General features: G+C 37.5%; 1 protein-coding gene across 2 annotated transcripts in view; it reads left to right on the plus strand.

The window, feature by feature from the left end:
- Nucleotides 1–9,341: 9,341 nt before the first annotated feature.
- LOC127450871 (histone deacetylase 5-like) overlaps nt 9,342–21,290 on the plus strand; it is a 144,239-nt gene continuing 132,290 nt past the window's right edge. For both annotated transcript variants that reach the window (XM_051715311.1, XM_051715313.1), the window contains exon 1: nt 9,342–9,607. The gene's annotated coding sequence lies outside the window, so the exon portion shown is untranslated. The remainder of the gene's footprint in view (nt 9,608–21,290) is intronic.

Raw genomic sequence — 21,290 nt, forward strand, 5'->3', positions numbered from 1 at the left:
TTTTATTTATTGATTACTTGATTATGTTTTGGTGATGTCTGTTTTATTTATTAAATAATTTTATATAAATGTTCATTAAAAAAATTATGTACTCATACATATTACATATTTATTTATTTATTATTTTTTTTGTTTGTTTTTTATGATGATGTATTTAATATTATTTATTTAAAAATTGTTTATAAAAATATATTTAATTTGTAATAGTGATTATCTGTTATTGCAATGTACTCATGCAAATTTCATATTTATATATTTATTTACTTGTTAATTTTAAAAAAGTACTAATACACATTACTTATTTATTTATTTATGATTTTTTTTTGTATATAAAAATTATCATATTCAATTAGTAATAGTGATTAACTGTTTAGTTATTACAAAATTTTTGTTTAGTGATGGTATTGGGCAGTAAACCATGGTACTTTGATATATACCATAATCAATGATTTTAATATTCATATACCATTGTACTTAACTGGTACTCCATGGTATACACCAATATACATGTACAAGAAAAAAAAACATGGTAATACCAGGTGTTACAAAGAATAATAATAATAATAAAGTAATACATTCATAAATTCACAGTATGCCCACCTATTCAGACACTACTACACCACTGGTCCACACTATATGTCCTATATTACATTTACCGTTTAGATTGCTTCAAATATTCACCACAAGAGGGACACAATGAGCAGTGGATATAGCCTATGGCTGCAATTCATCTGCTATATTTCCTCCAATTTTTCATGTTGTGCTGCCCAAGCACTGCCTGCCGTCATCTTTATTGGCCACAATATATTAGAACCTGTGCTGACACAATGTGTATGCATGTGTGACACTCACATTATCTTCAGCGCAATAATACTGCCCTTCATCAATAACACGGTTCCTCCCTCACTCTCGCTGGGGGTGGGAGTAAATGATGGAAGATGACATTTTGAGTATGACTTCACAAAGCAATGACTCACGATTGATTCACTGTGCAGTTCTTTGCTTGCAAATAACTCTCTCTCTCTCTCTCTCTCTCTCTCTCTCTCTCTCTCTCTCTCTCTCTCTCTCTCTCTCTCTCTCTCTCTCACTCACTTTCCCCCCTTTTTTCGTCAACTTGAGCAACTCCCTCCACCGTGAGCTCCCTGTCAGGTGAGGAAAACCAGAAAAAGCTTTAGTTTGAATTTGTATCTCAAAGATTTAACTGTAGCATTAGAAACATATGCCCTTTCCATGCAAAAACAAACAAACAAACCAACAAACAAAAAAACTTTAAACCATCATAAGGTGGATAGCTAGTGGTTTTGGGCACTTGTTAGTTGGTCACCCTGGGAGATCAGCTGGCTCACCAGCTAACCACCAGCTTGACAAGGCTGGAAGACCAGCTAAAACAGGGTTAACCAACCCTGGTCAGGCTGGCCTGTTTTTATGCTTTTAGAGGGGTTTGGGGCCCCTGTCAGTTAGTCAGGCTGCTAGACCAGCTGACCGACCAGCTCAACTACCTTAACCCTCATATTCTGTTGAAGAAGAGCCAGATACTTTACTGTTCGCGGTCATTTTTGACTGGACACAGTACAGGTGCACCTATTTTATTTTTTTATTTTTTTCAAAGAAATTATAAAAATTTGTTCCCTGAAGTAAAAACAATAAAATGATGCACTTCTTTTGGGATTTAATGTTTTTTAGAAATTATTTACATATAATTTTCTTGATTTCACCATTCATTTGCATATGCAAAAAAGCAAATTTCTGTAACTTCACTGCAGTATAAGTTGAAACATGAAGAAAATATGAGAATGTGTCATGTATTTGGGGCAAATTGCTGCCATCTGGTGAAAAAAGAAAAACATGACTTGAAAATCATGTTATGACACTAATAGCCAGTAGATGGCTGCAGTGTTGTATACAGCCACCTACTGTGTAGTAATTAAAAATGTTATCACAAGCTGTGCTTTGGATATATAGTATATTTAGACATGGTCAGGCTGGAATACCATCTAGCCTCCCACCTAAACCAGCTGATTAAAAGCTTTGCCAGGCCTAACCAGCTAAAAAATGTTAGAAGCCCTTCTAAAACCAGCTTGGCCAGCTATGACAAGACTTGGCAACCAGCTACAGTAAACCAGCATAAAGAAATCTATCTACATAGATTTCTGTCATATCTTGACCCTTAGGACCACAGCCTGTCTAAATGAATGTGAATGGATATATCATGCTCCCGGTAGGTCCACTCACACAGAGCAAGGTCACATGGGAAAATCTGTGCTTGAGAGAGAGAGAGAGAGAGAGAGAGAGAGAGAAAGAGAGAGAGTGGTTAGTGTTAGGGACCTTGAGTTGGACACAGCACAGGATAATGCAGTGTTTTGATTTGCTTCCAGAGCATGCTGCTAACTGCTATCCTGCAGTATGGCAACATGTCATGTCACCATGACAACAGCCATCTCTCTGTGCTGCTGCTGCCTGTCGGTCTTCAACACCAGCCAAGAGCACAACACAGACAGTGAAGAAGAGAGAGAGAGAGAGAGAGAGAGAGAGAGAGAGAGAGAGAAGACTACAAACAGGAAAACAGCTAAAAAATTAAATGCAAAAGAGCAAATGGAAAACAGACATAACTGTCCCAATTACGACTTCTTGTTTTAATTCCTTTAGTTTAGTTTAGTAGTACAGTATGACTTATGGTGTACTTCAGTGCCATTATGCAATGCATAATTTCATGATGCTAATGTGTCTAAAATATATAACTATATATAAAATTACTGTATATAAAATATAACTGCCTATATGACTATATATACAGTATATGCAATATCCCCACAATGTGATTTCAGGTTTTAACCTATACTATTATTACTATACCTAAACGTAACTATTTCAGGGGCTATATATATATATATATATATATGTGTGTGTGTTAATTTAACCCCTGAAATAATTAGGTTTCGGTATAGTATCACATTATGGGGATATTTTGGGGACCAGCCAACTGCTCAATAAACATACTAAATAATGTTTAAATGAAAATGGAAAACTAGAAAGATGTTTGTATAATGGTTCATAAAAATTGGGACAGAAAATATAATTATTTCAGTATAAAAACAAGTCAATGGAAAATCCCTATGACAGAAAACAAACAAACGTGTGAATGTAAATATTTTTTATATAGGTTATGCAAATAATACAATAAAATTTAGGAACAAAACAAAACGGCTCGAAATGAGTGGCCTCATATTAGTGAAAGACACTTAAACAAAGAATGACTATAATCAGAGAAAAACATCAGAGTTGCTTCTGGGAGAACTGACCGCGGAGGTTTTCATGTTTTTATTTAATGCGCTAATGGTGAGTCATAACTGCTAGGTCTGGAGATGGCTCTCCATGGAGACGTAAGCCTGGATCTAAGCACTCTTCTGCAGATTTGGTTTGGCAAATTTTAGGCAATTTAAACCTAATTTCCATATAATATTTCATAGTAGTGAAATTATCCTACTTTAAGGCCAATTCTTTGCCAATTAAACCAATCTTTCAATAAATGTACAAACTGGTGTATAAATAGAAAGAAAGCAACAGATCAAGTTAACAATTTGACAAACAAACTAAATTAAATATTATTATTTGAAAATGCAATATTTAGACAAAATGAATAAAAGCATAATAAAATTGAAAATATATCTCTTCATAATGGAAAATCAAAGTGTATTGCATTTTTATTTGTCAATTGTTGTCTATAGAATAATTTTAAATATTGTTTTATCATTCAGTGCCAAAAGGTGCCACTCAAACTGCTGTCATTCTATGTCCAGATATTAACCCTCCTGTGCTGTCTGGTCATTTTTTACCAATTTCAGTTTTATTTATTTTTTTTATTTTTTTTTATAAAAATGGTTTCTTCGATCTGAGTAGTACAAGACTTTGTGACATTTCCTAGAATTGCAAGCTGCACATAAAAAAAAAAAAAAACTGTACTTGATTCGATGAGTCTAAGTGCTCGTAAAAAAGCGACACCTTTGCTGTTCACCATAAAAATTGACCGACCATAGGAAATGAATGGGAGAGACCCTGAAAAAAGAGCATTTTTTTAATTTGTCGAATAAAATTAATAAATCCGCCACAATGCCAAACATAAACACACATAAAAAAATGAAGAGGTAGTACTATAAAATATCCAGAGTGCAAAACATACACACACACAAACTTGTTTTTATATAATTGTGGGGACACTCCACAGACTTCCATGCATTTTATGGATTTTATACAGATCTAACAATAATTTCTATCCCCTAACCCTACCCCTAATCCTAACCGTCACAGAAAACTTTTTGCATTTTTACATAAAAAAGTAAATAAAAAAAAAATCGTTTAGTGTGTTTAATAAGCCATTTCCCTCGTGGGGACTGCTGGCTGGGCCCCACAGTGTAGGTGATTTCAGGTTTGACTATTCTTGTGTGGACATTTGGTCCCCACAATGTAGCATAAACATGTACACACACACACACACACAAATGAATTGGTGAGACTATAACACAGAGCAATTTTTGGAAAATTGTCAAATAAAATCAATAAATCAGCCACAACACAGAACACACACACACAGAAATGAGGGGGTGAGACCATAATACACTCATAGTGAAAAACATGCACACACAACCACACACGCATGTATATGCTTAAGTGAGGGAGCTGCACCTTCCAGACAACCCACTGCATCTTTTTGTAATTGAAACTAATTTACATTAATGAGTTATTTAATTTTCATATTTCAAATAAATTATTGTAAAAAAACAAAAAAAAAACAATGGTTTTGGACATGGTCAGGATTGACAGTAAACATACAGTAATGTCATATTATTGCAAAAACCTACACTCCAAAACAATTTATAAAAATGCTAAAATAAAAAAAATGAAAAAGATTCAAAATGTGTCTAAATATATATCCAAATACATAACTTGTGATAATCTAATCTTTTTTTTTTCCTCCCCAATTTGGAATTCCCAATTCCTAATGTGCTCTAAATCCTCGTGGTGGCGTAGTGACTCGCCTCAATGCAGGTGGCGGAGGACGAATCTCAGCTGCCTCCGTGTCTGAGACCGTCAATCCACGTATCTTATCACGTAGCTTGTTGAGCGCGTTACCACGGAGACATAGCCCTGTGGAGGCTTCACGCTATTCTCCGCAGCATCCACGCACAACACACCACGTTCCTCACTGAACCACATTATAGCGACCACGAGGAGGTGACTCTACCCTCCCTTGCAACCGGGCCAACCAGGCCCCCATGATAATCTAACCTTAATCTAAAATTGGAAAATCAAAAATTGAGTTATAACAGGCAATCAGGCCACACAGTCTCTGGTTATTATTGTCATGACATTATTTTCAAGTCATGTAATTGTTCTTTTTTTCCACCAGATGCATGGCACATTCTTATATCTTATTCAAGTTATAGAAGTGTAGGTTTTTACTGAAGTGAAGTTAACATATATTTGCTTATTTGCATATGCAAATTAATAGTGTAATTTAGAAATGTACAGGTAAATAAGATCTAAGTAGCATAAAATTACAAAAGACATGCATAATTTTATTGTTATTACTTCAGGGAAGAAGAATTGTTATAAATTCTTTAAAAAATAAAGCAACATATGTTCTGTTCCGGTCAAAAATGAACAAGGTGTCCACCTTTATTAAACAGCCTAGGAGGGTTAAAGATGCTGTTACTGGTCATAGCTAGTTATCGTGAATCCTATTGTTAGTATTTAAAGAGCTTCACGCTCTATGGCAGTAACATTAACATTACCCAATATACTGCTCTGCTCTATTAACCCCATTACGAGGCTCTGAATCAAGGAATCCCATAGGAATTCACACAAGATTTGGAAGTGTCTGTGTCTAGATTTGAAAGCCCCTGTGTCCCATTCAATGTTATTATATGATTTCACTATAAAACCACTGGAATTTAAAAACCAATATTCCACTTTTTTAAGTGAAAAGAATGTAGTCACACTCATCACAGTCGCAGTCGCATACACAGTCAATCATGGCTTTTACAAAAAACTTTTCTAAACAAGTTTTTTTATATAATTAATTAATTTATAATTACTATGCATCCAGCTTTTATGATCTCACATTAATTGAGAGACTACATGGAATATTTGTACATTTAAAAATGCATTTGTCACACCACAGGACCATATACAATGAGCAAAAATGCTATTACAAATGGTGAAAATCATAATAGAAATTGTGACCATTTACAGGACCTATGGTAAATTATACCCTTTCTTTTATCCATTCATGTCAGTTTTAACCTAAACTCTTGATGTTGATAAACAAAAAGCCCATGGACACGTTATGTGCCAACTATTTACACACCTGCAGTGTATCATACCTGTTGCTGCCCAAAGAATGGATTAACAAAGAGGGTTGGTGATTTTGATGACATTTCCTGAATCTTTTTTTTTTTTTTTTTTTTTGTCCTCTTCTGCCTCTCATCCTGTTTCCTCTCTGATGTACTAAGAAGAGAACAAAAATGCATGTGTTTGTCCCTGTGGCTCTGAGCTGGTGGAGAGTTTTGGTTTGGAAGATTTATTTTTAGCTGCTTTTCTTATCTGTCAACATGTGCCCATTGATCACTCCACACAACCTTCACATGAATGAGCCTTTGACGTAAAAGAGCAAACTATCTGCTGTGCGCTGGGAAGAGAGAACTATCTGCAGTGCGCTGGGAAGAGAGACGTAGAGAGAACGATCTGTTTCCACCTTTGCCTGGACTTTCCAATCTAATTTGATGCACTGTTTCACTCTTGATGGACAGACCAGTTTGAACATATACGGAATGTATGTACTTATGCAGACATGCAGAAGCGTGCATGTTTATGTTTAAGCATGACTCTGCAGTGACCTGTGGACTAGAATGAGGCATGCAAGCAGGCAGCCAGATGCATCCATGGCAACCTGATGAGTGTGCAGAGAAGAGTAAACATCCACTATGGATTGTGTGTGTGTGTGTGTGTGTGTGTGTGTGTGTGTGGTATGAGAGAACAAGAGAGGCTGCATTTATGAGACTCAGAGATCTGATATGTAGAGTAATTGTGCACTGGAGAACAAAATACCGAACCACTTGAAGAGAACCGCCCACAAAAAAAAAGCCATCCTTCGTCACCTGAAACAATTCTTCAAAATGTCAAAAGCATTACCAATGCAAAAGCTCATCTGAGAGTGATGTATCATTTGAATGAATGAAATATAAACACAATACAGGTGGGTGTGAGGTCAAGATGTTAAGCCCTAGCAGGATGCACAACCCACGTGAAGATTCCCTACTGTCTATTCATAATGCATAAGCTGCATTCAGACAGGAGGACTACTCAGTTTTAGAGGAATCACCATATTTGGAAAGCTTGACAACCAAGTCTCACTGAGATAAGTTAAAGGTGCTGTGAACGATTTCGGTTGTTTTGTTTCCGCCAGACCACCCACACAGTGGTTCTCAACTGATGGGTCGCAACCTAAAAATGGGTCAAAGACAGCATGGAAATGAATGCTAAATGCAAATAATAAAACGCAACTAACAAATTAATCGTACATATTTCGGAGAACAATATAAATAGGCCTATAAACACAAATTAAGATTTTTAGAAGAATATCTTAGCTCTGTAGGTCCATACAATGCACTTGAATGGTGATTGGACCTTTATAGCTCCAAAAATCACATAAAGGAAACATAGAAGTAATCCATACGACTCCAGTGTTTAAATCCATATCTTCAGAGGCAATATACAGTAATAGGTGTGGGTGAGAAACAGATCACAATGTAAGTCCTTTTTTTACTCTAAATATCCACTTTCACTTTTACATCTGAAAGTCCAATCACATCACTTCAATAGACATGGAGTCGTATGGATTACATTTATGCTGTCTTCATGAGCTTTTTTTGAGCTTCAACATTTTGGTCACCATTCACTTGCATTGAATGGAACTACAGAGCTGAGATATTTTTCTAAAAATCTTTGTTTTTTGTTCTGCTTAAGAAAGAAAGTCATACATATCTGGGAGTAAATGATGAGAGAAATTTCATTTCTGAGTGAACTATCCCCAACAATATGCAAAATTATTAACATGACTTAGGCTGAATAGGGAAATTAACTATCCAAGTTTACTTGGTCTTTTTTATTTTGTTTTTTAGACAGTTTATGACTTTAAATGGTTATAAAATATTTGTTTTTAAATGTCTCTTGAATATCTATGGTTTCATGCTCTCGGCAGCCAATAATTCACTGCACAAAAGATTTTTGCGGACAGTTTGAACCTTGTTTGTGTTTTCGCTCTGGAACTGAACCCCTATTTAAAGGTGCACTCAGTATTTTTATCCTCATTAATAAAGTTTTACTCTTAAAGGAACGAACAGCACTTTTGAAACTTATGTGGGTGGTCATTATTTTATACTTAAGACGAAGACTCCAGTCATATCAGTTACCTTAAAAAACTGTTTTATTCTACATGGAGAGGGTCCCCTCATGGAGGCTGCCATGCTGGGATCACGTGATGGGTGAGAAACAGATCAAAATGTAAGTCCTTTTTTACTCTAAATCTCCACTTTCACTTTTACATCTGAAAGTCATATGTGGTCACTTGCACTGAATGGACTTACAGAGCTGAGATATTTTTCAAAAAATCTTCATTTGTGTTCAGCAGATGAAAGAAAGTCATATACATCTGGGATGGCATGAGGGTGAGTACATTTTAATTTTTGGGTGAACTATCCCTTTAACCACATTTTTGTTCACTTTGTGTGATAAACTATTTTGTTGGGTTACCACTTGATGTAAATCTGGGTGCTACTGCTCCTGAAGCAGAACTAATTGAGAACCACTGACCACTTCTTTCCAAAACTCATGATGTCAGCATCCCGAATCGACAGGCAGAGAAGGTTTCTAGTAGGCTAAAAAGGCGCGGGCCGCTACCTTGAATGTTTTTTATTTATTTTTTAAAATGTTTTTAGAGCCTAGGGCTGTCACTGAGAGAGTTGTGATTTCTCAGGAAACCAATTTCAATCAAATCTGTCAGGTAGGGCCATTTTATGCGTGGTATTGCAACAGCACCTTTAATGAAGTAAGCGTTGTAAATGAAAGGCACACACAAACACATCATCTCGCCCACAACATTCTCCCCCCGCATTACTTTATTCTACAACCTACTGAAAGGGGGCGCCCTTCTCCTTAAAGCATGTTCAGTTCCGGCTCGAAATATAAGATTTTTAACAACCCAAGACGCTCGGAACAAAGCACCACAATTTAGAGCCGTCTTCACACCGGAATCTTTGTGTCCCGTAAGCCGCTCTCTGCGGGTTGTAATCTGTCGTGTCGCGCTCTGCTGAGTCGCGTCGGCTATTTTTAGAACCCACCACAGCCGTGGTCACGTGACCGTCGAGAGCACGTCATTAATGTTGTTGGTGGAGAAGCTGCAAATATGGAGGAAAGAGAGTTGAAACAGGAAAATTTGCACTTTTCATGAAAAGGAGGGAAAAATAGATCCGCAAAAGTGAAAAAGTGGAAGACGGTTTCTGAAATAAAACGCAGCGTGACGGCGCGCGCTGGACGAAAAGACAAGTATCAGGTAAAGTAGAAAAACATTTAAATCGACTGATTGTGATGGGATATTTTCTGTCATATTATTTCTCATGATCTTGACACCCATCGACAGGCAACGATCTTACCCGCAGGATAGCACATTATGACATCTTACCCACAGGATAACACAAGATATATTGTATCCTTCATTTATACAGGTTAACACCTTTTGCACATTGGCAGTTTCGCACCCTGGACAGCCGCTTTGGCTTTAACAAACACCAAGAGTTTGTCTGATTCAGTCCGAGTTCCTGGCTTTAGTGCAAACTAACGCCATTTCTTAGGGAAGGCAGGCGACCGTAGCCCGTGGGAATAGCCAGACGGGATGGGTTTTAATGTTTTTATGTTCGCCCGTGTCATATCTCAGCAGTATGTATAGAGAGATAAAGGTTGAACTCCGGTACAACACTGAGTCTGTTCATCTGAACTAGAGCACGAGCTATTCAGTCATAAACAAGATCCACAATCGCGATGTTATTCTATTACGTAACAATGTATCAAAAGAAACAGAACGTCGCGCGAGCGCGGTTGTTGTCATTTGTTACATTGTAACACTTGTAATTTATTACATTTTTACTGTGCAGCTGACAAGCATACTGCATTTTTACACTGTCTGAAAATAAATAAATGCCCAGTAGAGGTGTTTGTCGTGTTGTAGCAGATATCTGCAAGTTTTGTGATAAAGCAGATATAATGCAGATTGTTGTGTTATGGTTTAAACACACTTTTCTAAATGATTATAGCCATGACAGTACAACTCCAGTACATGCTGAACTAAAAATAATGTACTAAAAACAACATATTTCAGAAACATATTTGTGTTACTATTAACTGTAATCACTGTAGGCCTACTATAATGGTAATCTATCTTATCTGTCTGTCTGTCTATCTGTCTGGCTGTCAGGCTGTCAAGTCTCTACAGTGACATTTATCATGTATTTTTTCTCCTGATTAACTAATCAAGACTAAGTCACGACTTAAACAGTTCCAAGAATAGGCTTGTGTATCACTCATGCACAAAAAATGAAATTTTCCTCCAGGCTAAATCAGAGGATGTGGCTCATTTGTAATGATCTGTGTGAATGAAAGGTGAAGCCAATATTCCATTATTACGTTATTAGGTTGAATTGAGTGTAACAATGAAGACACTGCTGTAGGTTTGTGATAGTAGGTTAGTTTTAATTGGGTAACATTAAAGGAATATTTCACCCAAAAATAAAAATGCAATCATCATTTACTCACCCTCATGCCATCCCAGATGTATATGACTTTCTTTCTTCGGCAGAACACAAGCAAAGATTTTTAGAAGAATGTCTCAGCTCTGGAGGTCCATTCAATGCAAGTGAATGGTGACCAAAACTTTGAAGCTCAAAAAAGCTTATGAAGGCAGCGTAAAAGTAATCCATACGACTCCAGTGGTTAAATCCATGTCTATTGAAACGATGTGATAGGTGTGGGTGAGAAATGGATACATTTTTAAGATCTTTTTTACAGTAAATTCTCCTCCCACACAGTAGGTGGTGATATGCACAAAGAATGTGAATCGACAAAAACAAAAGAAGAAGAACTCTTGGGAGAGAGGACAGTGTTTAGGAGAGCTGGTGAAAGTGGACATTTATAGTAAAAAATGGACTTAAATATTGATCTGTTCCTCACCCACACCTATCATATCGTTTGAGAAGACATTGATTAAACCACTGGAGTCATATGGACTACTTTTATTCTGACTTTATGTGCTTTTTGGAGCTTCAAAGTTCTGTCACTATTAACTTGTATTGTATGAACCTACAGTGCTGAGTTTTTTTTTTTTTTTTTTTTTTTAAATCTTCATTTGTATTCTGCAGAAGATGACATGAGGGTGAGTAAATGATGAAAAAAGTTTAAAAAAATTTTGGTGAACTATTCCTCTAGTTGGCGTAATGGCAACAATAAATATTTTTTGGCACTACAGGAAGAATACTGGAGATCTCAAGTGGCGTGACATTTTGACATGCATTTAGAAGATTATTGGCATACAGTAATGGGTGGTTAAAGCAACCATTAAAGAAGCTTAAAAAAGCTGTATTTGCTCTTTAGGATGTGAGAGGGGTTGGCTGGTTAAATGTGGTGGATGTGTCAGTGGCCAAGGACACAAGCCTCTCATCTGTGCAATCTGCCTTAGTTCACAAGTGAGTTGATGCCATTAGTTATTTCCAGGAAACAGTCTCCTCTTCACTGCTTGTTAATTGTGTGGAGCATCACCATCTTGTGTTTCTTGGCACAGTCGCCTTTGGCTTGCTCACTGGGGGTCAAAAGACAAAATAATAAAAAATAATTTATATATATATGTGTGTGTGTGTGTGTGTGTGTGTGTGTGTGTGTGTGTGTGTGTGTATATATATACAGTTGTGCTCAAAAGTTTGCATACCCTGGCAGAAATTGTGAAATTTTGGCATTGATTTTGAAAATATGACTGATCATGCAAAAAAACTCTTTTATTTAAGGATAGTGAACATATGAAGCCATTTATTATCTGTAAGGGGGTTTAGTGGAAAGGAGGAGGCGAGAACCGGCTTGACAACTTAAATAACAATTTATTAACCAAAAAACACAACCAAAACACACAACTGAAAACACACAGTACAGCTGCCTGCAATTCTCTCTCTCTCGAACTGTCGTCCCCGGCCTTTATCCCTCGCGCGCCCCATCGGGCTGATTGGGGACCGGGTGTGTCTCATTCCAGCCCGGCCCCGCCCTCCTCGGCTCTACACTAGCACATAGTTGTTTAGCTCCTTTTTAAATCATAATGATAACAGAAATCACCCAAATGGCCCTGATCAAAAGTTTACATACCCTTGAATGTTTGGCCTTGTTACAGACACACAAGGTGAAACACACAGGTTTAAATGGGAATTTTTGGAAATGGTTAATTTCCCACACCTGTGGCTTTTTAAATTGCAATAGTGTCTGTGTATAAATAGTCAATGAGTTTGTTAGCTCTCATGTGGATGCACTGAGCAGGCTAGATACTGAGCCATGGGTAGCAGAAAAGAATTGTCTGTTGGGCCTCATGTATTCAGATAGAAGACAAAGGCAGGCCTAACACAGTCGTAAAACCTAACTCAGGCCCCCACATACCAGGTCATAAATTATACTGATAAAAATCATGCCAAAATCAAACAAAGGGAGTCCAAAACAGACTACAAATCCCATGAAGCCTTGCTCACTAAATGATCGAACTCTCAACTCCTATTAGATGAGGCACACAACAGAACGTCCCTCAAACCATGACATCATCAGGAGTAGAAATACCTCTGAAATGCTTCCCGGATTTGCTTCCAGCAACTTTGTTCGCCGAGTATAGACGTAGTTCATCGCTGCTCTCAGGTGCAACCTCGTGGCACAAGGAAGTAACGTCCGACTTGAAACTGTGGCCATACAATCTCCATCTCGCTGGACGAGTTGAGATTACTCTGTGTTCAACCGAACACTCTAACGGATCCGAAGGAGACCGCCGAGCAATCCGCATCTTCATCCGTTTGCCTGCAGAAGTGAAGAGATTAAAGATTTCTCTTCCATCTTCAATCAAGTCGACATTTCTGAGTTCTCCGCCAGCCCGCCGAGAATCAACAGCCATGCCCGCCAACAGAGCGAGGAAACGGCCTTCCGTCATCACACGAGCCTCAAGGAACTGGGTCGGAGTTAAAGGACGGAGGAACACACATTCTGCATCCTCATGCGATTCAAGTAAGAGGTTTACGTCTGGGCAGAGATAGAATATTATAGTGTGTTATTCTTGTGTTTCAAGGTTTTTACTTGTACAGTTTACGGAGCGCCATGTCCGCTCATTATTAATACTCAGGGTATTAATTATCACTAATGAGATTTGCTGTCCAACCAAATTGGACTGTTGTGCATTTTCGCCATCGCGGGTGAGACCGGCAACTGAGTTTATCCATTAAAGAGTCAAAGAACGCGGGACTGTTTACGAGCCGTCCACCACGTCTCTGAGCGATAAACTAACATCTGCTTTCTCTCCCACAATCGCGAAATCGACTTTAGGGCCGTCACTTTATTCTCTCTCTCTCTCGTACTAACCACACACACACACACACACACACACGCACACGCGACCCCTCACAAACACACACACCCTCATGTGTTATAGGATTATTTTGATTTCCATACCTAATCATATCACTGTTTAGTTTGTAGTTGTAAGTCGGAAGTTTATTGACTGCATTGCATTAATTATTAATTGATATTACAGCGTAAATAAACTTTGTTTATATTACAAAGAGAAGTGTTTTGGTTTGTTTTGCATACGCCTGTATGCTGACGGGATGTCAGTGCTCGGATTCAAACCTTCATTCATTGTTTTTCCCGAAAATCGATATTCTTCGGATGTCGATTTTCCTAAGGAAACAATCTAATATTGAGACTGTTTTACTGTCTGGTTATTAGTCCCTGATTCCAGGGTGGTGCCCTGCCAATGTTAATCCTTATTAATATTCTATTGATTTTTGATAATTGATAATTATCTTTGATTGTTGAATTTGAATGATCAGTAAGCTAGTGTTAATTTTAATTAACGTTTCATCGATGTTAACCATTAACGATTATCTTTGATAATTGTTGATTTAAAGGATTAAAAAAAGCTAACATTGATTCTCATCAATGTTCTACTGATTTTAATAATTAATAATTATCTTTGATAATTATTCATTATTGCTAATAACCAAACCCGCTCCTAAACGTAGCACACTACATTTACTGGAGCCCCATATGAGATTTTAATGAGTTAGATTAAATTAATTAATTTAAATATGAATTAATAACTAAAGAAATAATTATTAATTATTTCTGATAGTAACACTGATCTAAAAAACCAGTAAAGCCCTACATGTCAAAAGACCTGCGTAACAAGGTAATGGAACTTTATAAAGATGGAAAAGGATATAAAAAGATATCCAAAGCCTTGAAAATGTCAGTCAGTACTGTTCAATCACTTATTAAGAAGTGGAAAATTCGGGGATCTCTTGATACCAAACCAAGGTCAGGTAGACCAAGAAAGATTTCAGCCACAACTGCCAGAAAGTTCAGGATACAAAGAAAAACCCACAGGTAACCTCAGGAGAAATACAGGCTGCTCTGGAAAAAGACGGTGTGGTTGTTTCAAGGAGCACAATACGACGATACTTGAACAAAAATGAGCTGCATGGTTGAGTTGCCAGAAAGAAGCGTTTACTGTGCCAATGCCACAAAAAAGCCCTTGACATGCCTCACAGCTTCTGGCACACTGTAATTTGGAGAGACGAGACCAAAATAGAGCTTTATGGTCACAACCATAAGCGCTATGTTTGGAGAGGGGTCAACAAGGCCTATAGTGAAAAGAATACCATCCCCACTGTGGAGCATGGTGGTGGCTCACTGATGTTTTGGGGGTGTGTGAGCTCTAAAGGCACGGGGAATCTTGTGAAAACTGATGGCAAGATGAATGCAGCATGTTATCAGAAAATACTGGCAGACAGTTTACAATCTTCTGCACGAAAGCTGCGCATGGGACACTCTTGGACTTTCCAGCATGACAATGACCCAAAGCACAAGGCCAAGTTGACCCTCCAGTGATTACAGCAGAAAAAGGTGAAGGTTCTGGAGTGGCCATGACAGTCTCCTGACCTTAATATCATTGAGCCACTCTGGGGAGATCTCAAATGTGCAGTTCATGCAAGATGACCAAAGACTTTGCATGACCTGGAGGCATTTTGCCAAGACAAATGGGCAGCTATACCACCTGCAAGAATTTGGGGCCTCATAGACAACTATTACAAAAGACTGCATGCTGTCATTGATGCTAAAGGGGGCAATACACAGTATTAAGAACTAAGGGTATGCAGACTTTTGAACAGGGGTCATTTCATTTTTTTTTCTTTGTTGCCATGATTTGTTTTATGATTGTGCCATTCTGTTATAACCTACAGTTGAATATGAATCCCATAAGAAATAAAAGAAATGTGTTTGGCCTGCTCACTCATGTTTTCTTTCAAAATGGTACATATATTACCAATTCTCCAAGGGTATGCAAACTTTTGAGCACAACTGTATATATACACTACCGTTCAAAAGTTTAGGGTCACTTACTCATTCTTTATTTTATTTTATTTTTCACATTTTAGCATAATAGTAAAGTCATCAAAACTATTGAATAATAGAAATGGAAATATGCTGGGCACTTAGTGGCTGCTTTTCTTAATTATTTGTTCCAAGTCATCCAAGTCTTGCAACAACTTTTTTTTTTTAAATAACATTTTGGTTTTGTAATTAAATTAATATGATGGCACAATTATATTTTTGTCTACAAAACTAATTTAAAACATTTAGGCATACACCTTCAGATCAAAAGGTTTTTAAGTTAAGTGACCCCAAACTTTTGAATGGTAGTGTGTGTGTATATATATATATATATATATATATATATATGTATGTGTATGTGTGTATATGTACACTACCGGTCAAAAGTTTTGAAACACTCATTCTTTATTATAATTTTTTTCTTCACATTTCAGAATAATAGTAAAGTCATCAAAACTATGGAATAACATAAATGGAACTATGGGAATTATGTTGTGACTAAACAAAATCCAAAATAAATCAAAACTGTGATATAGTTTGGCATCTTCAAAGTAGTCACCCTTTGCCTAGAACATTCAAGATGTACTCTTGACATTTTCTCAACCAACTTCTTGAGGTATCACCCTGGGATGCTTTTTAAACAGTACTGAAGCAGTTCCCATCTATGTTGGGCACTTATTGGCTGCTTTTCTTTATTATTTGGTCCAATTCATCAATTTCAAAAATGTTTTTTTATTTTTTTATTTTATTAAATTTTAGTTTTATAATGAAATAAATTAATATGGTGGCACAATTATATTTTTGTCTACAAAACTAATTTCAAACATTTAAGCATAGGCCTTCAGATCAAAAGATTTTTAAGATCATGAGAAACATTTCAGTCAAGTGTTTCAAAACATTTGACCAGTAGTGTATATGTACAACGATCAGACACAACATTAAAAACCACCTGCCTAATATTGTGTGGGGTTCCCCCTCGTGCCGAGATGCTATTCTTCTCACCACAATTGTACAGAGTGGTTATCTGAGTTGGTATTTTGATATTGTCAATTAAAAGTGAAACAGTCTGTCTGTACAATTGTTTACAGACAGATTGTTTCACTTTTTAATTGACTACATCACAGTTCCAGTGGGTCAGAAGTTTACATACACTTAGTTAACTGAGCCTTTAAACAGCTTGGAAAATTCCAGAAAATGATGTCAAGCCTTTAGGCAATTAGCCAATTAGCTTCTTATAGGCTAATTGGAGTCAATTGGAGGTGTACCTGTGGATGTATTTTAAGACATACCTTCAAACTCGGTGCCTCTTTGCTTGACATAATGGGAAAATCAAAAGAAATCAAACAAGACCTCAGAAAAAAAAACTGTGGACCCCCACAAGTCTGGTTCATCCTTGGGAGCAATTTCCAAATGGCTGAAGATACCACGTTCATCTGTACAAATAATAGTACGCAAGTATAAACCGCAAAATAAAATGGAACCACGCAGTCATCGTACCGCTCAGGAAGGAGATGCATTCTCTCTCATAGAGATGAACGTATTTTGGTGCGAGAAGTGCAGATCAATCCCAGAACAACAGCAAAGGACCTTGTGAAGATACTGGAGGAAACAGGTAGACAAGTATCTATATCCACAATAAAACGAGTCCTATATCGACATTACCTGAAAGGCTGCTCAGCAAGCAAGAAGCCACTGCTCCAGAACCACCATAAAAAAGCCAGACTACAGTTTGCAAGTGCACATGGGGACTAAGATCTTACTTTTTGGAGAAATGTCCTCTGGTCTGATGAAACAAAAATTTAACTGTTTGGCCATAATAACCATTGTTATGTTTGGAGGAAAAAGGGTGAGGCTTGCAAGCCGAAGAACACCATCCCAACCGTGACACATGGGGGTGGCAGCATCATGTTGTGGGGGTGCTTTGCTGCAAGAGGGACTGGTGCACTTCACAAAATAGATGGCATCATGACGAAGGAAAATGATGTGGATATATTGAAGCAACATTTCAAGACATCAGCCAGGAAGTTAAAGTTCGGTCACAAATGGGTCTTCCAAATGGACAATGACCCCAAGCATACCTCCAAAGTTGTGGCAAAATGGCTTAAGGACAACAAAGTCAAGGTATTGGAGTGGTCAACACCTCAATCTGAATTTGTGGGCAGAACTGAAAAATCGTATGTGAGCGAGGAGGCCTACAAACCTGACACAGTTACACCAGTTCTGTCTGGAGGAATGGGCCAAAATTCCAGCAACTTATTGTGAGAAGCTTTCGGAAGGCTACCCAAAACGTTTGACCCAAGTTAAATTTAAATGTAAAGGCAATGCTATCAAATACTAAGTGGATGTAAACTTCTGACACACTATGAATGTGATGAAATATATAAAAGCTGAAATAAATAATTCTCTATACTATTTTTCTGACATTTCACATTCTTTTTTTTATTTTTTTTTATCCCCTTTTCTCCCAATATTGAATGCACAATTCCCACTACTTAGTAGGTCCTCGTGGTGGCATGGTTACTCACCTCGATCCGGGTGGCAGAGGACAAGTTGCAGTTGCCTCCGCTTCTGAGACCGTCAATCCATGCATCTTATCACATGGCTCGTTGTGCATGACACCGCTGAGACTCCGCATGTGGAGGCTCATGCTACTCTCCGCGATCCACACACAACTGACCACGCGCTCCATTGAGAGCGAGAACCACTAATCGCGACCACGAGAAGGTTACCCCATGTGACTCTACCCTCCCTAGCAACCGGGCCAATTTGGTTGCTTAGGAGACCTGGCTGGAGTCAATCAGCACACCCTGGATTCGAACATGCGACTCCAGGGGTGGTAGTCAGCGTCAATACTCGCTGAGCTATCCAGCGCCCCCCCCCCCCCATTACATCAGTAATGTCCTGACTATACTTTCTGATCAGTTGAATGCCACTTTGGTGAATTAAAGTACCAATTTCCTTCCGAAACAGCAACATCTGTACATTATTCCAAACTTTTGGCCACCAGTGTATTTTTAAGGCATAAATTACAAAAAAAAAAAATGTTTTCAAACCACACAATGATGACTTACAGCTTCATATTCTGTTAAAAGATAATTTTATGTAAAGCTGCTTTGAATCAATCTGTGTTGTGAAAAACGCGATATAAATAAAAATGACTTGACCATCTTTTGTTGAAGAAAAATTTCTGCTTTTTTCTGCTTTTTAATTACTGCGAACCAGTTGTGCAAGTGGAGAAGAAACTAAGAACAGTAGAGATATTATGAAAGGAAAGGATTTCCTTGTATTCTCTTAAATACATCAACTTTGCTTTGATTATACAGCTGTGAATAGTATTTCTATACTGTGGCAAGGAAATTCACATTTCTGAGCATTAGATTTATCCATGCACCTACTAGCCTGTTAAATTGGCAACTGTTAAATACTGGATGCAGTAGCTGACGGAAGATGCATTTAAAATGCCCTGAAATACAACATTTTGCAATGCAGTAATCTGAAAACTGTAAAATGGTGCCAATATTCAATTTAATTTTGCTGTAACTTTATAGTATGCATTGAGGTTATAGTTTTTTCATTCTTTCTATTTTTGAACTCGCTGGTCGTGGTTTGTTTTGATTGGCTCAATCTGGTATGACCTGTGATTGGACTTTGAGCCACTCTTTTAAAGAAGTCTTGCACATGCTTGTAGTAAAAGTGCAGATACCCAGTAATTTCTCTTTTTAAAAAAAAGTAAAAAAAAAATGTGACCAATACTTTGAAAAAGTGTTTTTGCAAGTTTTCTTATTCTTTGGAGTTTGGACAACGGTACACTTTAGAGTGTGTTTTTGTGTTCATTTGTACGTATCATACAAACTTGTCATACTTCTTTCGTTGACTTTCTCACCTACATGTCCACGTTCACACCCTTGTCTTTACGACAACGTTTGTTGAGAGAACTATATTTTTTGTTCAGCCAACTATCAATTTGCAATACGAAAACTTTAATTTTGTCACCATTTCAATCTTATATATGGTTTTAAATTACTTTGACATGAAGTCTTGCCAGGCAAGACAGTCCGTACAATTGAATGCTATAGACACACAATAGACCTCAACCCTTAACACACAAACCCGTGTGAACTGCTCTAAAAACGCTAAAAACAGGAGCCCAAACAAGCCCAATTGTTGCATATTGACTTGTTTCTCACCTACATGTCCTCGTTCACACCCTTGTCTTTACGACAATGTTTGTCAGAATGGAATGCTGAATGCAGGTCTGTTTTTGCGCTCTATATGAAGTCCTCATAATGAATAGTCTCGGGGTGTAGAATGACGGAGAGAAGATCTAAACATGTGCACCACCCAGAGCCACGCCAGGCTGCTTCAGCTGCTTAACAATACTCTGGGCCAGGAGGTGAGTGTGGAATGTTGGAGTGTGGAAATCTGCAGGTATTTTGATGTGTTGAAAACAGATGTTGCCTTGGCTACGCTACACGGATGACCTGTACCCTCTTTTATGATCCTGGCTGCTCAGTTTATGTGTCCTTCAACTCCCCATCAGGAGTGCTTAAAGGGATTGATCACCCAAAAATACACATTCTATCAGCATTTATTCAACCTCATGTTGTTCCAAACCCATAGCTTAGTTTCATTCATGGGTCATATGAGTTTGAAATAAATTGAGGGTGAGCAAATTATGACTTATTGATGATTTCTTCGTGAATTATCACTTTAAGCATTCCTGTGTATGATAGGGATTACTGTTAGTGGGACATTTAGGAGGTTCATAAAGCCAGATTCAGTGGTGAAAAGTTTCATAAATCTGAAAATTCCACTGCATCTCCTGCATGATGCATTTGCGCAGTCAAGTGGTGATTTTTGGGATTGCTTTGGACATTACAAGCTCAAAAACAGTTGAGTGTGGTGTCGTGTAATCAATGCGTTATCTAGTTACTATGTAATCAAGGTGTGTTTTAGACTATGTACGTTCCAGTTCAAGGAAGCGTTTGTGTCTTGAACATGGTTATGATCAAAGGGGCAGGAAGCAGACAGTGATGTAGTTCTGTCTCACTCCCTGCAATAAATGAAAAGTTATTGCATTTGTGATGATGTTAAATTTTGATCAAAACCAGATGTTTTCAAAACTATTTTCCTTTGCTAGTTAGTGAACAGTTCTACAGGGGAGCTTCTGGTGAGGTATCCACAGTGAACTAAGCAGACAAGGCTTTTGAAAATACACTGTAAAAAGGAATTGTTGAGCAAACTTGAAAAAAAGGCAACACGATGCAGTATGATTTTTGAGTTTTCTCAGTAAAAATTGCCTTTTTTTTTTATTAACAATTTTTATTGATTCCATGCAGCAAATCAAATAGACACAACAGAAAATGCAGAATCAAACCACATGAAATCATAACTTTTCTCCCCGAACATTAACCCACCCCCCCACCCCCCACCACCCACCCGACAAACAAGCACCCCAGTGGTCAAAAGCTGACTGACAAAGACACAAAAATTGGCAATAAAACAGCAGAAAATACTTAGAAACATAAAAAAAGAACATAGAAAGCATACTTTCAAAA

The sequence above is a fragment of the Myxocyprinus asiaticus genome, chromosome 13, assembly GCF_019703515.2.
Source record: "Myxocyprinus asiaticus isolate MX2 ecotype Aquarium Trade chromosome 13, UBuf_Myxa_2, whole genome shotgun sequence".
NCBI classification, from domain to species: Eukaryota; Metazoa; Chordata; class Actinopteri; order Cypriniformes; family Catostomidae; genus Myxocyprinus; species Myxocyprinus asiaticus.